Source organism: Somniosus microcephalus, chromosome 2 (genome assembly GCF_052327205.1).
Source record: "Somniosus microcephalus isolate GS21.2 chromosome 2, FLI_Smic_1.0, whole genome shotgun sequence".
NCBI lineage: Eukaryota > Metazoa > Chordata > Chondrichthyes > Squaliformes > Somniosidae > Somniosus > Somniosus microcephalus.
In genome coordinates this window covers 104,888,855-104,915,217 of record NC_140988.1, presented here as the reverse complement: position 1 = coordinate 104,915,217, position 26,363 = coordinate 104,888,855, and the positions used below count along the sequence as shown (strand labels likewise).

The following is a 26,363-nucleotide window of genomic DNA, read 5'->3' as shown; positions in this document are numbered from 1 at the left end:
AATTTCTCTAAGTACTGTCACTCTGATCATAATTATAGGTTCCAATAACTTCCCTACAACAGATGTTAGACTAACAGGTCTATAATCTCCTGGTTTCTCTCTCTCATCTTTCTTAAATAATGGAGTTACATTTGGAATTATCCAATTAAAAGGGACAATTCCTGAATCAAGAGAGCTTTGGATGATTATGGCTAAAGCATCTGCAATTTCCTCACCTACTTCCTTTAAAACCCTGGGGTGGAAACCATCAGGTCCTGGAGCTATGTCAGTATTTAGTGCCCTTATTTTCTCTAATACTGTTTTCTTGCTTACGTTAACTTTAGTGAGGTATACTATCTTCTTCTAATGTGAAGATGGACACCGGGGCCACGAATTTAATAGCGCTGAGGGGGCGGGTTTGGAGGCGGGTCCACTGTCAAAATAGCAAAGATTGACAGCGGGTAGGAACCCAAGCGGTGGAGGATACATTTCAGCTACTTAAATGGCTTGTTAAGAGCCAATTTAAGAGTATTTTGAGGCTTACTTCTAATTTTACCTTCTCCCCCATGTGTTACCCACTGTTCGGGGAACACGCCAGCTCAACCTGGCGTGTTTTGAGTCTGCTTTGATGTTTGTGAAAGGCTGACAGCTGCAGAAGTGGTGTAAAGGATGCCATGTTGCAGATGGTGAGTTTCAGAGCACAGAAAATGTTGGTTACTGCATTTTTAATACATATAGAGATTTCTTTAGCTTACAAGTTTTTAGATCCAACTGTATGTCCAGTGCCACCTCATTGGGAGAACCTCTCTCACCATTGACAGATTGCTTCTGTCATCTCACCTGCAGCTGCCATCTATTGCAGCAACATCAGAGCCATTGAAACAATCAGACCTTGGTCCTCCGAATCCTTCCACCATCAGCCTCAACATCAACATCACCAGGCACACCAACATCACCAACAACATTACCAACCTTCTCTGCCATCACCTGATGCTGCACTGGACACAGGGCATTAACCCCTGACAAAATTGCTGGCTGGGAGGCCAGCGATGGCATCACGATGGCCAGATTTTCTTCACTTGACACTGTAAACCCTGGCTGCCACATGATGCGCCAGGTTGACACCATCCCACACCAGCACCGTGAAGCATCCCTTTAATGTCCAAGCCATTCCATGTACGCTCATCACTATAGTGGGGGGGTGGGGGGGGGGGTAAGTTATGACTGAACAATCACAGGAACTCAGTAAGACACTTCTCAAGGTGCGCTCAGATCTGTCCAATAAGGGGCACTTTTTGAAAAAGAGTTTTCACTGTATGACAACACATTACCCGAAACTTAACATGGACATTGGCTAACCCTCTCAAGTGCCTACCCTTGTGTGTTGTTAGTTGGTATGCTTGCAGTAGGATGAGGGTGAGTGTGAGAGGTGGCTAGTGAGATGGGGAAATGATAAAGTAGATAGAGAGGGTTGGGTGGAGGTACAAGGTAAGTTGATGTCCTGGAGAGGTCTCTTCCGCCCTATTTTCTAACGGGGCTAAAAATGAACTTACCTTTCTTTAAAGTATTTAAAAATAATAAACCTGTGGAGAAAATGTTTTAATTTTAATTAATTCACCACTTACCTTGTTAAAAGCAGGCCTTGCGTCTGCTTTTTACATGTGTAACTCCTGGAGACTTAGCCTCCCGGAGAAACCTGGAAAAAAAACATAAGTTCCATGCGTACGCGTTCGACCTCTGAACCCCTTCCTTTAAGGGAACGAAAGTTCCAGTTTCCCGCGCATGGGCAGTGCATGCACGAAACCGGCACTTTCGCTAGGCCTGTGGGAGAGTACTCCGGGCGTACTCACCCGTGGAGACCCGAATTTCTGGGCCATTATGGCAGCTCTGGCACTGCAGTCAGAGGAGTCTTAAGAAGTTTCACCTAGAGGTAGGGCATCCAAGAAGAAGAAGAAACTTCAAGCAGTAAGAGGGAGCTTATCACTCTTCTGCCTTGATGCAGAGATCCCTGGGTTTAAAGGTCGAATATATTACTTGATGCTGTCGTTATGCTTGTGTAAATTGTTTTAATGCTGTGTGCAATGTAAATCATTAAAGCTAACTTTGATTAACATACAGAGTGTGACTGTCTTTGTCTGGCTACTGTCCAGGTTCACGAATCACTGGAACATCTACATCCCTACATCTCGCATTTGAAGGAAGTTAAGGAAATCCTTGCTTTAATTGATGAACATATTTCCGCTATGGATGGCTGCTATTGCTTTCCTATATCCCAGCTTTTGTACTCTGTAAGATTTTGTAAGCCATATGAATCTCAGAGAGTGACTGCACAGATGCAAATCCAGGTTTAATATCACTAGAGGTAGTGAAGTGTTGTGTTTGTGTATTTTTTTGTATCTAAGGAGGGAGCAGGACTTAAATACTCACTACATTACCACATAATGGGCCCATAAAGGTACGCTCCAGTTTGCAGTAAATGAAGGATTACTTATGGAAGTGGTCTTTGGCACTGTATATGAGGAATATGCCTAAGTCAAACCCTAAAACATAACAAAGCACATTTTCCTGAAAGACAGCTTTATTTATTCTCTTTGTGCTGAAAGTTTTTTTAGCAATTCAATTCAGAGACAGGCCCTTTTTTCTCACCAGTTTATTTTTGACAGGCTTTTCATCTTCAATATTTGTGACGGTTTAGTTCCTTTTCAGATTTTAAGCATGCTCAGTTTTCATTAAATAAACTCCTTACATTTAAACCTTATGGCATTTACCATGTTTCTGACACAGATGGCTGCTATGTTTTGAAAAATGCCCTTCCTAAATGTATTGGCTGGGTTCTGACATCACTGCACAACCCATATACTCCCCCAATGTTTTCCTTTTTGAGCGACGTGGTTTATTATTGCCCCTTTTTTTCCCCTTCATCAGAAAATTCAAATATATAAATGTATAAATCGAAGGCTATTAGACAAAACTTCCGCATTTCATCAATATATAAACACCAAAAATCTAGGTTGAGATTTACCATTTATGTCTAAGATTTCATTTATGATAAAATAATATGATTCATACCAACGTAAGATTAAGCGTTAGTGATTACAGTAAAGGTAAGTTGATTCTTAACGTTAATCCACAGGGCTTAAATCATCATAAACTGAACGTAATTTAATTGGAAGCTACGCAATATCACAGCATTAACTGCTTTTACTTAGAAATGCTGTAACAGAGTTACATTTGTTGTCCCGAAATAACATTACAGACTTAGCAAGCTTAATTTCAAAGTTTATATTCAGCTCATCACTGGTTGGCTTCCAATGTAAGAGCTGTCTCTTGATGACAAGGAAATGAGATCTGAGGGAACAGACACCTAAGGCTGAACAGTTATCAGGGATGAAAAGAATGTAATAAAGTTCAAGTGAAGTCTGGGAAACAATGGAAAGTTGCGGACAGTAAGACATATTGGCTGTTATGTAGCAGTGATAAGAAAAAGTAACGGGTCTGCACCTAGAAGATGGGGTACGGGAAATACTCCACAGAAGCAACCTCACTCAGTGTGGCTCCCAGGTCAGAGATAGTGGTCCGGATTTTGCAGTCAGCAATGAAGTGACAGCGCTTACCATTAACCTCGAAGAAAGCTGCCCACAAACTTTTAGCGGGCTCTCACCTTGGATTTCACCTTTCCTGACGTTAATTTAATTCTGGTACCATCTAGAGGGGATCAATCACTTTTTAATACTTTTACAGAAAGTGAAATAAAGATTGGAATGTACACATGGGATTAAAGTAGAAACTGAAATATCATAAACAAACTTTAAAAAATGTTTTTATTATTTTAAAAATTCGTGGAATTTTCATCATGGAATGTAGGGAATGAGACTCCAAAATATAAAATTAGTTTTTCAGGGCCAGAGAGGTTGTTTAGCAGTAATACTGACATGGTACACTATTAAAATATCAGTTACACCTCATTCAATAAGGCTTAACTTTTTCAAGGGTTTTTACAGTGAGAATAGAACATAAAAAGTGGAAGCTCACATTTTCAGTGATTTCTGTGATTTCCATCTGCGAAGACTGCAACAGCGCATCCTATGGAGGAGCAGGGTATCACTGACAGTAAGTTCGCGATTTCTACATTTAAATGTGCATATGCAGACCTCAGAAGTTGCTGTCAGTTTTACACAGTAATGACGGTGAATGCTGACATTTTCACCATCATTACAACTGCAAATTCCGAGTCATAATCATTGTGATTGTTGTGTCCAGTTTTATGTAAGGTTGCCTCATAGCAGAATGTAATGCACTGATCTCTTACAGCTATGAAATGTTACTGCTTTGCTGGTATACTTGAAGTCTGTCACAAATAAAGCTTAAATTATTTTAAATTACATTTATGCAGTCGTGTCTTTGTTTTTATTCGTTCATGGAATGTGGGCGTCGCTGGCAAGGCCAGCGTTTATTGTCCATCCCTAATTGCCCTTGAGAAGTTGGTGGTGAGCTGCCTTCTTGAACTGCTCCAGTCCGTGTGGTGAAGGTACTCCCACAGTGCTGTTAGGGAGGGAGTTCCAGGATTTTGACCCAGTGACGATGAAGGATCGGCAATATACTTCCAAGTCAGGCTGCTGTATGACTTGGAGGGGAACTTGCAGGTGGTGGTGTTCCCATGTGCCTGCTGCCCTAGTCCTTCTAGATGGTAGAGGTCGTGGGTTTGGGAGGTGCTGCCGAAGAAGCCTTGGCAAATTGCTGCAGTGCATCTTGTAGATGCTACACACTGCAGCCACGGTACACTGGTGATGGAAGGAGTGATTGTTTAAGGTGGTGGATTAGGTGCCAATCAAGCGGGCTGTTTTGTCTTGGATGGTGTCAAGCTTCTTGAGTGTTGTTGGAGCTGCACTCATCCAGGCAAGTGGAGAGTATTCCATCACACTCCTTACTTGTGTCTTGTAGATGGTGCAAAGGCTTTGTGGAGTCAGGAGGTGAGACACTCGCCACAGAATACCCAGCTTCTGACCTGCTCTTGTTGCCACCATATTTATGTGGCTAGTCCTGTTAAGTTTCTGGTCAATGGTAACCCCCAGGGTATTGATGGTGGGGGATTCGGCGATGGTAATGCCATTGAATGTAAAGGGGCGGTGGTTAGGCAGTCGCTTATTAGAGATAGTCTTCTGTGGCACAAATGTTACCTGCCACTTATCAGCCCAAGCCTGAATGTCACCCAGGTCTTGCTGCATGTGGGCATGAACTGCTTCATTATCTGAGGAGTTGCGAATGGCATTGAACACTGCAGTCATCAGCAAACATCCCCACTTCTGACCTTATGATGAACGGAAGGTCATTGGTGAAGCAGTTGAAGATGGTTGGGCCTAGGACACTTCCCTTAGGAACACCGGCAGCAATGTCCTGGGGCTGTGATAATTGACTTCCAACCATCACAACCATCTTGCTTTGTGCTAGGTATGACTCCAGCCAGTGGAGAGTTTTTCCCCCGATTCCCATTGACTTCAGTTTTACTCGGGCTCCTTGATGCCACACTTGGTCAAATGCTGCCTTAATGTCAAGGGCAGTCACTCTCACCTCACCTCTGGAATTCAGCTCCTTTGTCCATGTAATGAGGTCGGGAGTCGAGTGGACTTGGCGGAACCCAAACTGGGCATCAGTGAGCAGGTTTTTGGTGAGTAAGTGCTGCTTGATAGCACTGTCGATGACACCTTCCATCACTTTGCTGATGATTGAGAGTAGACTGATGGGGCAGTAATTGGCTGGATTGGATTTGTCCTGCTTTTTGTGGACAGGACACGCCTGGGCAATTTTCCACATTGTCAGAGAGATGCCAGTGTTGTAGCTATACTGGAACAGCTTGGCTAGAGGTTCGGCTAGTTCTGAAGCACAAGTCTTCAGCACGATAGCCAGGATGTTGTCAGGGCCCACAGCCTTTGCTGTATCCAGTAGGCTCAGCCGTTTCTTGATATCACGTGGAGTGAATTCAATTGGCTGAAGACTGGCTTCTGTGATGGTGGGGACCTCAGGAGCAGGCCGATATGGATCATCCACTCGGCACTTCTGGGTGAAGAAGGTTGGAAATGCTTCAGCCTTGTCTTTTGCACTCACGTGCTGGGCTCCACCATCATTGAGGATGGGGATATTCATGGAGCCTCCTCCTCCCGTTAGTTGTTTAGTGGTCCACCACCATTCACGACTGGATGTGGCAGGACTGCAGAGCTTTGATCTGATCCGTTGATTGTGGGATCGCTTAACCCTGTCCATAGCATGCTGCTTCCACTTTTTAGCATGCATGTAGTCTTGTGTTGCAGCTTCCCCAGGTTGGCACCATATTTTTAGGTATGCCTGGTGTTGCTCCTGGCTTGCTCTTCTACACTCCTTATTGAAACAGGGTTGGTCCCCTGGCTTGATGGTAATGGTAGAGTGAGGGATATGCCGGGCCATGAGGTTACAGATTTTGGTGAAATACAATTCTGCTGCTACTGATGGCCCACAGCGCCTCATGGATGCCCAGTTTTGAGCAGCTAGATCTATCCCATATAGCACAGTGGTAATGCCACACAACATGATGTGAAGACAGGACTTCGTCTCCACAATGACTGTGCGGTGGTCACTGCTACCAATACTGTCATGGACAGATGCATCTGCGACAGGTAGATTGGTGAGGACGAGGTCAAGTAGGTTTTACCCCTCGGGTTGGTTCTCTCACCACCTGCTCCAGGGCCCAGCCTGGCAGCTATGTCCTTCAAGACTCGGCCAGCAGTAGTGCTACCGAGCCACTCTTGGTGATGGACATTGAAGTCCCCCGCCCAGAGTACATTCTGTGCCCTTCGCTACTCTCAGTGCTTCTTCCAAGTGGTGTTCAACATGGAGGAGTACTGATTCATCAGCTGAGGGCAGGCAGGAGGTTTCCTTGCCCATGCTTGACCTGAAGCTATGAGACCTCATGTGGTCCAGAGCCAATGTTGAGGACTCCCAGGGCCACTCCTTCCTGACTGTATACCACCCCTGTCGGTGGGACAGGACATACCCAGAGATGGTGATGGAGGAGTTTGGGACATTGGCTGAAAGGTATGATTCTGTGAGTATGACTATGTCAGGCTGTTGCTTGACTAGTCTGTGGGACAGCTCTCCCAATTTTGGCACAAGTCCCCAGATGTTGGTGAGGAGGACTTTGCCAGGTCAACTGGGCTGGGTGTGCCATTGCCGTATCCATAGCTGCTGTCAAGGTTGATGCCAGGTGGTCCGTCTGGTTTCATTCTTATTATTGTGTTTCATAGCAGTTAGTTACAACTGAGTGACTTGCTGGGGCATTTAGGAATCAACCACATTGCTGTGTGTCTGGAGTCATATATAGGCCAGACCAGGAGGGCAGATTTCCTTTCCTAAAGGACATTAGTGAACCAGATGGGTTTTTACGACAATCTGATAGTTTCATGGTCACCATTACTGATACTGACTTTTTAATTCCAGATTTATTTAATTAACTGAATTTAAATTCCCCAGCTGTCATGGTGGGATTTGAACTCATGTTTCATGCATCATTAGTCTAGGCCGCTGGATTACTTGCCCAGTGACATTACCACTAAGCTACCGTTCCCTATTATATTAGATCAGCATGGGTGCCACTTATGGGTGCAAATGAGCACCAGCATCAACAGCACCAGCAACAGCGCACATTGCTGCCCAGGATAGACTCATCATGGCAACATTTAGTTAGGTTACACCACAGTGCCCATAGAAACATAGACATAGAAACATAGAAGATAGGAGCAGGAGTAGGCCATTCAGCCCTTCAAGCCTGCTCCGCCATTCAATGTGATCATGGCTGATCATCCAAATTCAGTACCCTGTCCCTGCCTTTTCCCCATATCCCTTGATCCCTTTAGCCTCAAGAAATATATCCAACTCTTTCTTGAATATATTTAATGAACTGGCCTCCACCGCCCTCTGTGGCAGAGAATTCCATAGGTTCACCACTCTCTGGGTGAAGAAATTCCTCCTCATTTCAGTCCTAAATGGCTTACCCCTTATCCTTAGACTATGACCCCTGGTTCTGGACTCCCCGGCCATCAGAAACATCCTTCCTGCATCTAGTCTGTCCAGACCTGACAGAATTTTATAGGTTTCGATGAGATCCCCTCTCAATCTTCTAAACTCCAGTGAGTATAAGCCCAATCGACACAATCTCTCCTCATACGTCATTCCTGCCATCCCAGGTATCAGCCTGGTGAATCTTCGCTGCACTCCCTCCATGGCAAGAACGTCCTTCCTCAGGTAAGGTGACCAAAACTGCACACAATACTCAAGGTGCGGTCTCACCAAGGCCCTGTACAACTGTAGCAAGACATCCTTGTTCCTGTACTCGAACCCTCTTGCTACGAAGGCCAACATACCATTTGCCTTCTTAACCGCCTGCTTCACCTGCATGCTTACCTTCAGCGACTGGTGCACAAGGACCCCCAGGTCTCTTTGCACTTCCCCTTCTCCCAATCTATTGCCATTCAAATAATAATCTGCCTTCCTGTTTTTGCCACCAAAGTGGATAACCTCACATTTATCCACATTATAGTGCATTTGCCATGTTTCTGCCCAATCACCCAACCTGTCCAAATCGTACTGGAGTTTCCCGACATCCTCCTCGCAGCTTACCCTCCCGCCCAGCTTTGTGTCGTCTGCAAATTTGGAGATATTACATCCAATTCCCTCGTCCAGATCATTAATATATATTGTGAACAGCTGGGGTCCTAGGACCGATCCTTGTGGTACCCCACTAGTCACTGCCTGCCACTCGGAAAACGACCCGTTTATTCCAACTCTTTGCTTTCTGTCTGCCAACCAGTTCTCTATCCAAGTCAATACCTTGCCCCCAATCTCATGTGCCTTAATTTTGCACGCTAATCTCTTGAGTGGGACCTTATCGAAAGCCTTCTGAAAGTCCAAATACACCACATCCACTGGTTCTCCCTTATCTATTTTACCAGTTACATCCACAAAAAATTCCAGTAGATTAGTCAAGCATGATTTACCTTTTGTAAATCCATGTTGACTTTGTCCGATCCTGTCACTGCTTTCCAAGTGCTCTGCTATTACATCTTTTATAATAGACTCTAGCATTTTCCCCACTACCGATGTCAGGCTTACCGGTCTATAATTCCCTGCTTTTTCTCTACCACCTTTTTTGAATAGTGGGGTAACATTAGCTACCCTCCAATCCATGGGTACCATTCCAGAGTCTATCGAGTTCTGGAAGATGATCAGTAATGCATCTACTATCTCTAGGGCCACTTCCTTAAGTACCCTGGGATGTAGACCATCAGGCTCTGGGGATTTATCGGCCTTCAGTCCCATCAATTTTCCTAACACCATTTTCCTACAAATACTGATTTCTTTCAGTTCCTCGCTTTCATCCGACCCTACGTTCCCCGGCATCTCTGGGAGGTTATTTGTGTCCTCCTTTATGAAGACAGAACCAAAGTATGCATTTAGTTGGTCTGCCATTTCCTTGTTTCCCATTATAAATTCCCCTGATTCTGACTGTAAGGGACCTATGCTTGACTTCACTAATCTTTTTCTCTTCACATATTTATAAAAGCTTTTACAGTCAGTTTTTATGTTCCCTGATAGCTTACTCTCATATTCTATTTTCCCTTTCTTAATTAATCCCTTTGTCCTCCTTTGTTGACTCCTAAACTGCTCCCAATCCTCAGGATTATTGCTTTTTCTAGCCAATTTATATGTCCTCTCCTTGGATCTTATGCTATCCCTAATTTCCCTTGTTAGCCACGGTTGAGTCACCTTTTTGGTTTTATTTTTACGCCAAACTGGGATGAACAAATTCTGGCAGCCACACACATGTCCTCCCGCCACCCCACCAACTCCCCCAGCCCAAAGCAGTCCAGCAATCAACAAAGCATCCTTTTCACAGACACCCATTGCTCAGATTGAAGTCTTGTCTTACCGTTCATCAGAACTGAGAAGGCCAGTTGGCAGGCTGCAGGCAAAAATGGGCAAGACTGGAAAGTGGTGCAAAGAAATATTTTATATGTGGATTAAAACTTATACATTAACTTATTATTGTGACAGGTCTAACACACCCATGTGCATACCCTTGCAACTACTAGAGTCATAGGCCTAGAAATTGTGTTGGGGCGCCAAAGTGGCGCAAAAGTCGCCTGAGCGCAGGATTTAGCGCAGCGATCGGAGTAATACCGATCGCCAGAAATTCAGTTTCAGTGCCGCTCGAGGGACATGGGGCGAGGCTTGAGGCGCTCCACGTCCCTCTTAGGGCGCTGAAACTGATTATCGCAGCGCAACGTGCCGCAGCGCCACATGCTGCGGCACGACACGCTGCGGTACTGCAGGCCTTCCTCCCACTGTTAAGGGGGAGGTGCCTGCAACAGCGCGATCCCCACTCGCGAATGCCGGCAAATGAGCCTGGCACCAAGGAGAAGTGCCGGGCTCTCGGGAAACAGCCGGCAATGCCGCAGGGAGGGGGTTAGGAGGCCGGGGACGGAGGTGCTGGCAGGCGGCCGCCGAAAAAGCGGCCGCCCCGCACCTCCACCGTAACTTGCGCCGCTGCCGGCACAGTAAGGCCCCGTGAACAAGGCGCGGGTAGCGAGCGGCGTAACTGCGGCGTTCGCTACCAAATATCGCGAACGGGGCACGAATGGGGCACTGCGCACACCGATGACGTCATCGGTGGCGGCGCAGCGCAAATGCCTAACGCCACCATTAGCGCCCCTACTGAATATCGCGGGAGACGCAGCCAGTGGCGCTACAGCCACTGACTGCCTCTTTAGGCGCTAACAAGTGGCGCTACTCACCCAATTTCTCCCCCGTACAGTCATAGGGGGAGAAATTCGGTGGGCTGCGCCACCAGTTAGCCCCTAAAGAGGGCACTCAGTGGCTTTCGCGCCACTGGCCACACCTCCCGCGATATTTAGCTGGGGCGCTAATGGCAGCGTTAGCCTGTTGCGCTGTGCCGCCACCGATGATGTCATCGGTGTGCGCAGCGCCCCGCTACCGCCCCGATCGCCATATTTGGCAGCGACCGCCTCTGTAGCGCCGCTCGCTAATCGTGCCCGGTTCACAGGGCCTACCTGTGGCGGCAGTGGCGCAAATTAAGGTGGAGGTGCGGGGCGGACGTTTTTTTCGGTGGCCGCCTGCCAGCACCTCCGTCCCCGGCCTCCTGTTCTCCCCCCACGGCATTGCCGGCTGTTTTCCGAGAGCCTGGCACTTCTCCTCGGTGCCGGGCTCTTTTGCCGGCACTCGCGATCGCTCATCACGCTGGTGCAGGCCTCTCCCCCTTAAGAATGGGAGGAAGGCCTGCAGTACCGCAGCACGCTGTGCTGCAGCGTGCGGCGCTGCGGCACGTTGTGCTGTGATATTCAGTTTCAGCGCCCTAAGAGGGACGTGGAGTGCCTCGAGCCTCGCCCCGTGTCCCTCTTGGGGCGCTCAAGCTGAATTTCCAGCGATCGCTGCTGCTCCAATCGCAACGCAAAATCTGGCGCCCAGGCGAGCTTGGCGCCCCGTTTGCGGCTCCACCCAATTTCTCCCCCATAGAGTTTTACAGCACAGAAAGAGACCCTTCGGCCCATCGTGTCTGCGCCGGTCATCAAGCCCTGTCTATTCTAATCCCATTTTCCAGCACTTGGTCCATAGACTTGTATGCTATGGCGTTTCAAGTGCTCATCTAAATGCTTCTTGAATGTTGTGAGGGTTCCTGCCTCTACCACCCTTTCAGGCAGTGAGTTCCAGATTCCAACCACCCTCTGGGTGAAAAAGTTTTTCCTCAAATCCCCTCTAAACCTCCTGCCCCTTACCTTGAAATTATGCCCCCTGGTTATTGACCCCTCTACTAAGGGGAAAAGTTCCTTTCTACCTACCCTATCTATGCCCCTCATAATTTTGTACACCTCAATCAGGTCCCCCCTCAGCCTTCTCTGCTCTAAGGAAAACAACCCCAGCCTGTCCAGTCTCTCTTCATAGCTGAAGCGCTCCAGCCCAGGTAACATCCTGGTGAATCTCCTCTGCACCCTCTCCAATGCAATCACATCCTTCCTATAGTGTGGCGACCAGAACTGCACACAGTATTCCAGCTGTGCCTAACTAGCGTTTTGTACATCTCCATCATAACCTCCCTGCTCTGATATTCTATGCCTCGGTTAATGAAGGCAAGTATCCCATATGCCTTTTTAACCACCTTATCTACCTGTCCTGCAGCCTTCGGGGATCTATGTACATGCACACAAAGGTCCCTCTGATCCTCTGTCCTTCCTAGGGTCCTGCCATTTATTGTGTATTCCCTTGTCTTGTTAGTCCTCCTAAAATGCATCTTTCGTCTTCCTTTTCCTATAACTCCTACGATGTGCAACCTCTACGGCTGCAGTAGAGGTAAAGGCCAGCTGCTCACATACCTGCTCTGACTTCTCAGATGTTCTTGACCGACATCCTCTGGGTTTAGGAGCCTGTGAGGGCCCCGCCAAAGACTGCTCCTCCTACACCTGTGCAGACTCGATCATCGGGCTACGAGGCATATCCCAATGCCATATCCCACCATCTACACCACAAGCCTCACACACTGCTCAATACACCACACCCCAATCACTCACCCACCAACAATCTCTACCAAACATGACTCATACCTCACATTCATAGCTTCACCTCACACTTACCACTGCTGCAAGCCTCACACCCAGATGAGGACTTCGATGGGGCGGCCTACAGAAGAACGCTGATGGGTATGCACGGTGAAATGCTTGGTGCATTGGCAGGCCTGCCAGAAAGCCTGAGCACAATGTCAAGGAGCATGGAGGAGCCCAGGACCAACCTTGCACAGGGCTTTGCACAGAGCTTGGAGCCCGGGATTTCCAGCATGGGAGCGATGGCCAACTCCATTAGCACACTTGTGGACCCACCCATGATGCAGGGTCTGATCGTCAATGTCTCAGCTTCTAATGCAGCACAAGCATTATAGTAATCTGGGATGTTATGATTAAGGTTATCCACCAGGTGGTGCTGTAGCCAATGCTGCTGCTAAGGTCAGAGGTTTGCTTCCTGTTAAGGTCAGAGGTTTGCTTCCTGTCAAGGTCAGCAAAGGTGAAATGCCAGGATGCAGGCATGATGTTTGTTACTCTGTTTGTTAATAAAGTACTTGTGCTAATTCTACGATATCGCCTCTTCGAGTCCTTGTCTCACTATATAGATTTATCACATTTGGCGACGAGGTAAAACAGGACCCTGGATAAAGAAGAGAGGTCTGCCAGGATGTTTAAACAACAAAATCACGAGCTGCAGTTAGCTACCAGTTGGAAGAGAGCATGGCTGCCACGGTAGGAACGGTTTCCGCTTTTGATATTCAAGCACAAACCTGGGAAGAATACTGTGAAGTGTTGGGTTATTTTTTCGAAGCAAATGAAATAAATGATGCCGGAAAAAGGAAAGCCATTCTGCTTAGTTCAGTGGGAAGCCAAACCTACAGTTTGATGAAGAATCTGCTCAGTCCTGAAAAGCCTGGAGACAAATCATTTGTTGAATTAGTGGCTTTGCTAAAAGAACATTTCAACCCTAAGCCTAGTGAGATTGTACAGCGGTTCAAGTTTAATTCAAGGAACAGGAAAGAGGAAGAGAGCGTAATGGACTATGTAGTGGTGTTGTGTAAATTAGCACAAGATTGCAATTATGGGAACAACCTGAAGGAAATGCTGCGAGATAGGCTAGTTTGCGGAATTATGGATGACCGAATGCAGCGTAGATTATTATCTGAGACTGGGCTTACTTATGAAAAAGCATTGGAACTTGCTCAAGCCATAGAGACAGCGAACCGAGATGTAAAAGAAATACAGGGTTCAGACAGGGCTAATGCTACGCAAGTTGCAGGTCAGGTTGTTGTGCACAAGTTGAACATGCATCAGAAACCACAACGTGAGCATGTGAAGGCATGTTATAGATGCAAGGGCGATTGCCTGGCGAGTGAATGCCAGTTTCTGGAGGAAAAGTGCTACAAGTGTGGGAAACAAGGACACATAAAATGAGCTTGCAGGGCGAAATCACCTGTGGAGGAATCCAAACCAAAAGGGGAAGGACAGCAAAACCAAGGGAGAGAAGTGAAAAACATGGAGCACACCACATCAGCGGGGAAGCTGAGGAAGAAGAGGACATGTTCATAATGTATAGCATGTTAGAGAACATTCCAAAAGTGGCTCCTATCACATTGCAACTGACAGTAAATGACTCTAATGTGAACTTTGAAGTGGATACAGGGTGCGGCGTGACCATAATGAACAAGGCAGAGTACTCAAAATTGTGGAACCGTGCAAAAGTTCCACAGATAAAGCCTTGCTCCCTGCATCTTAAAACATATACAGGTGAATGAGTAGCAACATTAGGTACAGCTAAGGTAACTGTGCAACACAAGGACACAGTGGAACAGCTACCTGTAGTTATAGTATCAGGTACCGGACCAAACCTGTTAGGTCGGGGCTGGATAAAATAATTTAAATTAGACTGGGGAGCAGTACATCAAATAGATGCGGGCAACCAGTTGACTTTGCAAGAAGTGTTGAGTGAACATGAGAATGTGTTTAAGGAGGAACTTGGCACATTTAATGGTCCCCCAGCTAAGATTTATGTAGACAAGGAGGTACCGCCAAGGTTTTTTAAACAACGACCTGTGCCTTATGCCATGAAGCCAAAGGTAGAGGCTGAGCTTGACCATCTATTGAGAGAGAACATACTGGAGCCAGTGAAATGTTCGGAATGGGCAGCTCCCATAGTACCTGTTTTAAAACCGGACAATTCGGTAAGACTCTGTGGAGACTATAAATTGACAGTCAATCGGGTGTCCAAACTAGAGCAGTATCCGATTCCCAAAACAGAGGATCTCTTTGCAAACCTGGCTGGAGGAAAGAAATTCACAAAGTTGGATATGAGTCATGCCTACTTGCAGATTACACTGGATGACGAATCAAAGAAGTATGTAACCATAAATACACACAAGGGCTTGTTTACATATAACCGCTTATCGTTTGGTGTCTCATCTAGTCCAGCTATCTTCTAGAGGACAATTGAAGGTGTACTGCAAGGGATTCCACATGTTTCCATCTATCTGGGTGACATTCTGGTGACGGGAAGAACCGACCAGGAGCATCTGAGCACTCTGAGAGAGGTACTACAAAGATTGGAGAGGGCAGGGTTATGGCTCAAGAGGAGTAAGTGCACTTTCCTGGGGAATGAGGCAGTGTTCCTGGGACACAGAGTGGACGCCACCAGGCTCCATCCACTCAAGGAGAAGGTACAAGCACTGCAGGACGCCCCTGCTCCTACAAATGTGGCTGAGTTAAAAGCTTACCTGGGACTGCTGAACTATTATAACAGGTTTTTTACCAAACTTGTCAACTGTGTTAGCACCTCTTCACAAACTACTGTGCAAGGAGACACAGTGGCAGTGGGGAGAGGAGCAGGGGGTTTCATTTGAACAGTCCAAGAAACTGATGCTGTCGTCGGATGTGCTGGTTCACTACAATGCAGAGAAAGACATCATTATCTCTTGTGATGCTTCACCTTACGGGGTGGGGGCAGTTCTTTCACACTGCATGGAAGATGGAACTGAAAGACCAATAGGGTTTATGTCCCGAACTCTAACACCAGTGGAAAAAATCTATTCCCAGTTAGACAAAGAGGGGTTAGCAGTAATGTTTGGGTTACAGAGGTTCCACAAGTTCATATATGGCAGGAAGTTCACCATATGCACCGATCATAAACCTCTTCTCTCTCTTTTCAATGAAATGAAAGCAGTTCCACAGATGGTGTCACCCCGGATCCAGAGGTGGGCAGTGACATTGAGGGCATATGAGTATGTCATCGTCTACAAGGCGGGCAAGTACCATGGGAACGCAGATGCCTTGAGCCATCTTCCACTGCCAGGCACACCTATCCATGCAGCTCCAGAGGACAGAGTTTTGATGTTGGAGGACACTGACACGGCACTTGTGACTGCAGAGCAAGTAAGAACATGGACAGGTAAAGATCCAGTACTGTCAAGAGTTCGAGAATATGTGGTGAGGAAAACAGAGCTGAGTGTGCAGGATGGTTGCATGTTGTGGGGAGCACGAGTGATTATTCCACAGCCAGCACGACAGTCTATCCTAGAGCAACTACATCAGTGTCATCCTGGGGTCTTGTGTATGAAAGCCTTGGCTAGGAGTTACTTGTGGTGGCCAAAGCTAGATGAGGAGATAGAAAATCTAGTCAAGACATGCAGCACTTGTCAGGAACACCGGAAGGACACCAGCAGCGGCTCCTCTCCAACCCTGGGAGTGGCCGGATAAACCATGGAGAAGGTTGCACTTAGATTATGCGGGTCCATTCATGGGGAAGATGTTCCTCATAATCATTGATGCACATTCCAAATGGATGGATGTTTATCCTGTAAATTCTGCTTCCGCCACTACTACTATAGACTGCCTGCGTCGGAGCTTGAGTAATCAAGGGCTACCGGAGATCGTGGTGAGTGACAATGCCACTTGTTTTGTGAGTACAGAGACAAAAGAGTTCTTGAGAAAAAATGGCATAGTGCAGGTGACCTTGGCTCCATATCGTCCGTCCTCGAATGGACTTGCGGAGAGAGCCGTACAAACATTTAAGGAGATGCTGAAAAAAAGTGCAGAAGGGAGTTTAGCAGCCAAAGTGTCACGGGTTCTGTTCAGCTACAGAATAACACCTCAATCCACCACAGGACTCTCTCCTGCTGAGATGTTATTAGGTCATAGACTACGCTCCACTCTTGACCTTGTCCACCCAGACCTAAAAAGGAAAATGGAAAACAGGCAAAACAAACAAAAAGAGAACCATGACAAAAGAACAAAGAGCCGAAGTTTTGGAGAAGGAGATGCGGTCCTTACCAGGAATTTCAGTTATGGACCAAAGTGGATTCCTGGCTTCATAGACTCAATGACAGGTCCAGTATCATACAAGGTCATGTTGGGAGATGGTAGGGTAGTACGCAGACATGTAGATCAGATACTTCCCAGACAAGGGGAAATTGAAATGAAGGTTCCAGATGCAATGACTGAAGACAGGGTTGCCCCCAGTTATCCAAGTGCATCTGTGGTGCCACCACCAGGGACAGAGACAATTCCACAGGAACCTATTCATCAAGAGGAAACCATCGTTGCAGAGTCAGATACTCTAAGCACTGCTCAGGAGCAGCTGGTGACTTCACCACAAACAAGCAGGGACTTTACTGTTAGACGTTCACAAAGGACTCGCAAGCCACCAGAGAGATTGATACTGAACTGTTAGATTCGTCAAGTATGGAACATGATGAATGGAGACTCCTTATGTGACCCTCAGGAATGGTTGTTTGTTAAGAAATTCATACTGAAATCTTAAGGGGGGAGGGATATAGTAATCTGGGATGTTATGATTAAGGTTATCCACCAGGTGGTGCTGTAGCCAATGCTGCTGCTAAGGTCAGAGGTTTGCTTCCTGTTAAGGTCAGAAGTTTGCTTCCTGTCAAGGTCAGCAAAGGTAAAATGCCAGGATGCAGGCATGATGTTTGTTACTCTGTTTGTTAATAAAGTACTCGTGCTAATTCTACGATATTGCCTCTTCAAGTCCTTGTCTCACTACATGGATTTATCACAAGCATGAGCGACCCAATGTCTGAGTGCTGCAGTGGAAGCTTAGACTTCTATCATGCAACCTCAGACTGCTCTCATGCAGGCTCAGCTTGCTGCCATGCAAGCCCAGACTGCTGCCATTGTGGCTGCATTTACAGGTGTTGAAAGGGGCTTGCAGGGTCTCACAGCAGTCCCACTCCAGAGACTTGAGCACTAAAATCTAGGCTGACACTCCAGTGCAGTACTGAGGAAGTGCTGCAATGTTGGAAGTGCTGTCTTTAGGATGAGATGTTAAACCGAGGCCCCGTCTGCTCTCTCAGGTGGACTTAAAAGATCCTACAGCACTATTCGAAGAAGAGCAGGGGAGCTATCCCCCTGGCTAATATTTATCCCTTAATCAACATCACTAAAATAGATTATTTGGTCATTATCACATTGCTGCTTGTGGGAGCTTGCTGTGCGCAAATTGGCTGCCGTGTTTTCCTACATTACAACAGCGACTACAGTTTTTAAGAAAGTACTTCATTGGCTGTAAAGCGCTCTGGGAAGTCCAGTGGTCATGAAAGGCGCTATATAAATACCAGTCTTTCTTTCTTTCTTCTTTCAATCTGTCCCCCAAAGATGGCTGTGAATGCTGAGGCACTGCCCCCAGGGGAGTGGCACTGGCTCCGTGGAGCACGAACTCTCTCAGGATGACAGCATTCATCCTCCCATCACTGCCACTCTGCCAGTGCCCTTGCTGTTGCCTGTCAGCAGACTGCTGCTGCCCAATGCCGAGGTGGTGCAGTCCAAAGCCGAGCTTTCTAGGATCAGAGATCCTCGAGGGCATCCTGCAAGGTCATATGCAGTCTCCCCCACTGAAAGTCAACAGCCTTCCACCAGCCATGCTGCAGCACTGCATAGGAGTACTAGGACAGGCAAAGGCACACAGAAGACAGGCTCGAAGGGAATGCACAAGGGTGATTAGTTGACTTTGTTATGTAATATTGGATGGATTGATTTATAAAGTTGGTTTGGAATGTTTTTTTTTGCAGTGGCTTTTATTTCAGCTTATGGCCAAGAGGACGCTGTGATGGTCCGGACAGAGAAAGACAAGAAAGACTTGCCTTTCTATAGCGCCTTTCACAACCACCGGATGTCTCAAAGCACTTCACAGCCAATGAAGTACGTTTGAAGTGAAGTCGCTGTTGTAATGTGGGAAACACGGAAGCACAATTTCCCACAAACAGCAATGTGATAATGACCAGATAATCTGTTTTTGTTATGTTGGTTGAGGGATAAATATTGGCCAGGACACCAAGGATAACTCCCCTGCTCTTCTTTGAAATAGTGCCATGGAATCTTTTGCATCCACCTGAGAGAGCAGATGGTTTAACGTCTCATCTGAAAGATGGCACGCCGACAGTGCAGCACTCCACTGGAGTGTCGGCCTCGCTTTATGTGCTCAAGTCCCTGGAGTGGGACTTTGAACCCACAACCTTCTGACTCAGAGGCAAGTGGCCTACCAACTGAGCCACAGCTAAGAGAGGGATAGTAAGGTGTATGACCAACGTTCCCTCTTATTTTTTGGGGGTGCGTGGCCCCTTTAAGGGGCTGTGTGGCCCATTCACAGTTTTGCACATGTGCGAAACTCTACATTGAAAAAGCCGGTCCTGGGCTGCACGGGCTTCTAGTCTTGGTACTTTATACTGTGAGTGCACCCACCAACATTGAATCAGAGGCATCACTTATGGGCTTCCCTATCCTAGTGTGAAGGAGCATCCTTCAGATTGACTGAAGCTAGCCAGTATCCCAGCCACGTTGATTCTGTTATCTGCAAGAGGGTGGTCATCTTGAAGTCCAAAATGTTGAAATCCTCCTGTACGCTTGGACAATCAAGTAACAGGAGCAAAGCACTAAGTTTTGCTGGCCCAATGAACATTTTCCATCATTCCTTTTGTGTTTATACTAAAGTAATTCAGCTGGTCACATTGCAGGTTTATCCTAACCCAATCAGAAGGCAATGAACATTGTTTTCCCATGTTTTATTCCAGCTTGGTCCTTTCTTCATTGGGAATCATACCACTATACTGAGTGACAAAAGCAGCAGGAAGAAAATGTCACCTCATTAGTGGTGAAAAATTACATTACACAATCCAAATGTTTTCAAAATTAAAACAATTCACAAAAATGACTAATACTCAAGCTATGTAACTAAATCTATCTACATTATAAAATTATAAATTTAGCTGCATTTTCACACTCAAGTTTCACAGAAACCCCACAGTGCAGATAGAGGCCATTTCGGCCCATCGAGCCTGCACCGACACATATCCCACCCGATCCCCGTAACCCCTACACCAACACATATCCCACCCTATCCCCATAACCCCACGTATTTAATCCCTCTAACACTAAGGGTCAATTTTATCATAGCCAATCAACCTAACCTGCACATCTTTGGACTGTGGGAGGAAACCGGAGCACCCGGAGGAAACCCACGCAAACACGGGGAGAATGTGCAAACTCCACACAGACAGTCACCCGAGGCCGGATTCGAACCCGGGTCCCTGGCGCTGTGAGGCAACAGTGCTAACCACTATGCCACCGTGCTGCCCCTTCTGTGTCACATTTCCCCCCAAAAATAAACAAAGCAGCCATTTGACACAGGAGCCACAGTGATTACTCAAGTTAGACAAGCACGTTTTAAAAACAGGAGTCATGATTATGGCCCGCAGCCTGAATCCTGATCTCACCCACTGTTAACTTAGCAGCAATTAAATTTTGTGGCCATGCGATAAGTTGCACCACTCTTACTCCAGTGTAAAGAGAATTGTGCCCACTGGTGGTCAGGAGAAGTAGCTACACCAGGGTTTCCTGGGTCAACTCATTTGCACATCTATTGGAGTAGTCATTGGCGAAAATCTCATGTAAAACATGTAATTAGCTGGAGTGCAGCCTGCACACTTTAGCATCAGACTGGGGAACAACCTCGACTTCTCTATCTCCATTTCTGGGGATAGGCTGTCCACTAGTATCTACTATAAGCTCATCGACTCCCACAGCTAACTTGATTACACTTCCTCCCACCCTGCTTCCTGTAAGGACTCTATTCCATTCTCCCAGTTTCTCTGTCTTCATTGCATCCGTTTTGACAATGCCACCTTCCACACCAGTGCTGGTGCATCTTCCTTTTCCCTCAACCGAGGTACACTGTGGTTGACAGGGCCCTTGACTGTGTTCGTCCCATTTCCCTCACCCCTTCCTCTCCCTCCCAGAACCATGATAAGGTCCTCTTTGTCCTCACCTTCCATTCCACCAGCCTCCACATTCAATGGATCAACCTCCGCCATTTCCGCCACCTCCAGTGTGAATCCACCACCAAATACATCTTCCCCTCCCCTCCCCTTTCAACATTCCGAAGGGACTGTTCCCGCCACGACACTTTGGTCCACTCTTCCATCACCCCAGCACCCACTCCCCTTCCCACGACACCATCCCATGCAAGAGCAAGAGATGCAACACCTGCCCTTTCACCTCCTCCCTTCCCACTGTCCAGGGCGCCAAACATTCCTTCCAGGCAAAACAGTGATTTACTTACACTTCTTTCAATTTAGTATACTGTATTCGCTGCTCATGATGCGAGCTCCTCCACATTGCTGAGTCCAAACGCAGATTGGGTGATCGCTTTGCTGAACACCTCTGTGCAGTCTGCAAGCGTGACACTGAGCTTCTGGTCGCTTGTCATTTTAATTCTCCGCTCCACTCCCACTCTGACCTCTCTGTCTTCGGCCTCTTACACTGTTCCAATGAAGCTCAACGTAAGCTCAAGGAGCAGCACCTCATCTTTCAATTTAGATGTTTACAACCTTCCGGCCTCAACATTGATTTCAACAACTTCAGATCATAACCTTGCCCACCCTTCCCCCACATCAACATACTCATTCCCATACAACTCTTACTTTAGCTCTCCAATGCCACTTGGCACATGTAGGCACCCAGGGGAAGCACGGTATCAGGAAAGAGAAGGTTGGCTGGTGTTCACTTTGAAATTGTTGTATTAAAATAGACTGTGAGCTGACAGGGCACTCTACTACTCAATTGCTTCAAATTTAAGGTAACCTCTTCTAGCCTACAGTGCCCATTGCCCCATCTACTGTTGTTACATGCTGAACTGAGCTTCAGGGCTGTACTTTTAGTGCACTGCAGGCTTCTCAGCTTTACTGTGCTGCTGTGTTTGCTCCTGGACAGAAATCTGCCTTCTCCTGGGCTGAATTCCATATCTTCACTGGCTTCTGGGCTTTACTGTGACCTCCACTTTTGTCACCACTTTCTACGTAGGGTTGATTGAGACATCTGTTGCTACCTCCTTATAAGCAGCAACCCCAACCGGTCCATCCTCATTTCTCGCCCTCGTTTCCGCCCAGCATGCACCTCCTTCCCATCCCACTCACCCCACCCACCACTGCCTCCTTGGACTCTGCCAGCATTCACCACCCACTCTGCATTTTCCTCCAGAACATCCCTTGGGAACAGTTCACTTGCCATCTGCAACCTTATTGTGGATGATTGCATTGACATCGTAACTTTGATGGAAACTTGGCTCATGGCTGGTGTCACCTTGCCACTTACTGAAACCTCCCGGCCCGACTATACTTTACACCACCTGCTCCGCCCAAGCCATCGTGGTGACGGTGTGGCCCTTATTACCAAATTACACCTTGACCTCTACCCCTATTCCTCTGGTTCCTTCTCTGCCTTCGAGCACCTCATTTTTTCCCACCACTCTCGCCTCTGCTTTAAAATCCTCATTGCCTACTGCTCCCCAAGCCCCACCCTGAGCTCCATAGATATCCTCCCTCCTTTCCTCACTCAGCCTCTACAATGAGTACCTCCACATCCTCAGTGATTTCAATCTCCATCTCAGCTCCCCTTGCTCTCTGAGTTCACCGCTCTTCTGTTACCTCTTAAACTCTCCCTCCATATAAACTCTTACCCATATTCACAGCCACTCCCCTCGACCTTGTTATTTCACGTGGCCTCTCTACTCCTATAGTCTCAATCACAGACAAAGCCATCTCTGACCACTTGTATCCCTCAACACCCACATCCCCCTACCCGCTTCCAATTCCACTTTCTTCTGTGCTAGCCCTGAAATAAACTCCCCCCCAAGTCACCTACAACTGCTGCCTATAACTTAACCTGTCATTCGCCACAATACTTCTGCAGCTGTCGATCTGAACATAAGAACATAAGAATTAGGAGCAGGAGTAGGCCATACGGTCCGCCTGCTCCGCCATTCAATGAGATCATGGTTGATCTTAGACCTCAACTCCACATTCCTGTCCTATCCCCATATCCCTTAATTCCTCTGGAGTCCAAAAATCTATCGATCTCAGCCTTGAATATACTCAACAACTGAGCATCAACAGCACTTTGGGGCAGAGAATTCAAAGATATCTGCTTGATCACTCCCTTCTTCCATCTTTGATGTTCTTGTCCCAAGTAAAACCTTTCGGGGGAAAAATTGGGTATTGCCCATTTTGGGACGCTAATATCGGCCGGGCGCAAAGTTTAGCACCCGGCGCTAATTATCGCCGCCGACCGCGAAATTCGTCTCCATCGCCCCTGGAGGTGATTTGAGCGCTAAATCAAGCACTACACACCTCTCTTAGGGCGCTAACATCAGGGAACGAGGCACTACCTCAGAACGCTACTGAAGCTCAGGTGATGTCAATTACCCTGGAACTCAGGCAGACTGGCGCCGTGCAGTTCTTAAAGGGGAGGGGCTATCTTGCTGCATAGCCACATCCTGCTCATAGCAGCGTTTGACCTCGGCCTGCAAACACCTGCAAACACCTACAGATATTGCTCAAACAATTGTGATGGAAACTCAGAGGCCCAGGGAGAGAGCCTGGCGCTTTAGCGACCAGGCATTGGTGGCTCTGGTTGGCGCAGTTGAATGGCGACGGGCAGTGCTCTTTCCAGAGAGTGGCAGGAGGCCATTGCCCCGCGAGTTTAGAAGAGTCTGGAGGGAGGTGGCCCAGCATGTGTCATCGCGGAGCTTGGTGCCGAGGACACATACATAGTGTCGTAAAAAGTTGAACTACCTCACTCGGGTGGTCAGGGTGAGTACCTGCTTTTCAATACCTCTACATCCCACCATCTCAACCTCACTCTGTGCACAGACGGTCTAAATACCCAAATGCCCAACACTCATCCAACAACTATGACCATCTCATAAAGCTCACATGTACATCCCACACCTTGCAGACATTAATGGCTATTCAACGATGGTAGGCACATCTGCCAAACAGATGGCTGCACACTCACTCACATGCTGTCCTTTTTTTTGCAGGCCAAGCTTTCACATAACCACCGAGAGACCCAGCGGACGGGAGGAGGACAGGCGGAGCTGCACTCCCGCACAGAATTGGAGGAGAGAGTCCACAGACTCATTGCGAGCCAGGTACAGGAAACTTTGTGCTATCCGGCACCGACGGGACCGAGCTGTTGCCATCCCATCAAAACTGCAGGACAAACCAGCGCTAATGTTGAAACATACGGAGACTTTGAGCTCCGTATCTGGCAACAAACGCTTCTAAACAGTCGGCCGTACCTTGCAAGCATCTCTGTAGCTTAGCAACAGCTTCAGCGAGACCTTGCAGAGCCTGACTGGTGAAAAAAAAGCAACGAAAAGAAAAAAAACCTAACGAAACGGCTCCTGATTTTTTGCCGGTGGCTCGAGCATTCCAGACAGTTAACCTCCGGATAACACAAAGTTTCCTGTAGTAGGTGCTGTGGCAATTGGAGAGGTTGACCCCCTTGGGGACAGCAATGGTATGTTCATCATCTCTCTCTCTTCTCTCATACCACTTACCCCTCACAACACCAGCCTTTTACACTAACAATTTAACTAATTGTCTCCAGTCCTTGCTCCCTTCTTGCCCCCCTGCCCTCACACTAAAGCCACTCTTGTAACTTCCTGCTTTCAGATAGTGAACCACCAGCTGACCAGCCTGTCTCTCAGCCTCCCAGTGGCAGCAACGCGCCAGACGAGGAGGAAGAGGAAGCCGGAGCCTCACTGTCTGTGTCTCCCGAGGGTGACACTTCCGACACTGGGGCCATGCGTTCCCTGGAGGGGAGCAGGGGGTTTGCATCTGATGTGGGTGAAGCTCCGGGACCCAGCAGGCTACAGCAACGCCATGGGGAAGGGAAGCTTGGGGCTCGGTTGAGGACATCGACATCGTAGCCATGAATACTCAGGCCTTGAGCATGCACACTGAGCTCATGCGTGCAATGCCAAGGGTGCCCGAGAGCATGGATGCACTGGCTAGGAGCGTGGAGGAGTCCGCCGTCAGCACAGCCGTCATCTGCGCGCAAACCCTCGATCCCATCCTTGCCTCGTTGCAGAGGATGGTTGAATTGCAGGGAGACCATGGGGACCCAGACCTCATGCCGCATGTCATGGGTGAGGTGGCAGGATCTATTGCAGCACAGGCCTAGGCAACGCAATGGCTTAGTGCTGCAATCGAGTCATTGGCTGGTGCCATCCCGTCTCAGACTGCTCTCATGCAGTCTCAGATTGATGTCACGCAAGCTCTGACTGCTGCCATCCTCGTTGGGTCGCCCACAGTCCACCGGGGATCTCACGGTGCCGCAGCAGGCCAGAAATCTGTGCTCAAGCAGATTACTCCGGATGCTGAGGTTCTGCCCCAGGGGAGTGGCAGTGTATTGGTTGAGCAGGAAGGTGCTGTCCTCTCTCAGGATGACAGCATTCCTGCTGCCACCACTGCCACTCTGCCATTGCACTTGCCACAGCCTGCAACACAGCCAGCCCAGACTGCAGCCACCCATGCAGAGTTGGTGCAGTCTGCAGCCGGGCCCTCCAGGCCCAGAGCTGTTCGAGGGCGTCCTTCAAAGCCATCTCCAGTCTCTGGATCCAACATTCAGCAGCTTTCCACCAGCCTTGCTGCAGCCACTGGGGCCCCATTACAGAGGAGCAGTAGGGTGGGAAGGGGGAAAGTACGCAGGGGATGAAGATCACCCTCGAAGGCCGAAAAGTAAAAATTATTAATAAATGGGGGGAATGTTTGTGGCAAAGTTTGATGTTCATCTTAATATATTTGTTTACCGTGTTGATGCATATCTCGATGTTGTAAGAACAAATTTTGTTAGTTTATGAATTGTTGTGTTTGTTTCTAATTGTTTGTCCTGAATAAATAAGACACAGTTTGTCATATCAATAAAAAATGTTATTGGAACTTGACAACTTTGCTCATGTTACTCATTGGAGCTTTGCCCGGCAATAGGGGCTGTGGGATGGTTGTACTGATGTGCTTCTTCATCCCAAAAGCCATCTTCTCTGTCATTCATCTGAAGCGGTGTCTTATCAGGCATTCACGAACAGCCCTTGTAGTGGCAACATTGAACGCCTCCCTCCCACGTTGCTGCTGCTCATCATCCTCCTCCTCCGCCTCCTCCTCTCCCTCTTCCTCCTCTCTGGTGGCAATGGCTGGGTCCTCATGATTGCAATGTTATGAAGCATGCAGCACACAACAATGAAAAGCAACTCGATCAGGTACTGCAGGGCTCCTCCAGAGTGGTCAAGACACCGGAACCATTGCTTCAAAATGCCGATCGTCTGTTCAATGAGGTTCCTAGTGGCACTATGGCTCTCATTGTATGCGAGCTCAGCAGGAGTGTTGGGGTTACGGAGCGGTGTCATCAGCCAGGTGCAAAGTGGATAACCCTTGTCCCCGAGGAGCCAGCCACGAGGATGATGCA

General features: G+C 47.7%; 1 pseudogene; it reads right to left on the bottom strand.

Moving 5' to 3' along the window:
• LOC147122849 (uncharacterized) overlaps positions 1 to 25,976 on the bottom strand; it is a 35,967-nt pseudogene extending 9,991 nt beyond the window's left edge.
• Positions 25,977 to 26,363: the final 387 nt, after the last annotated feature.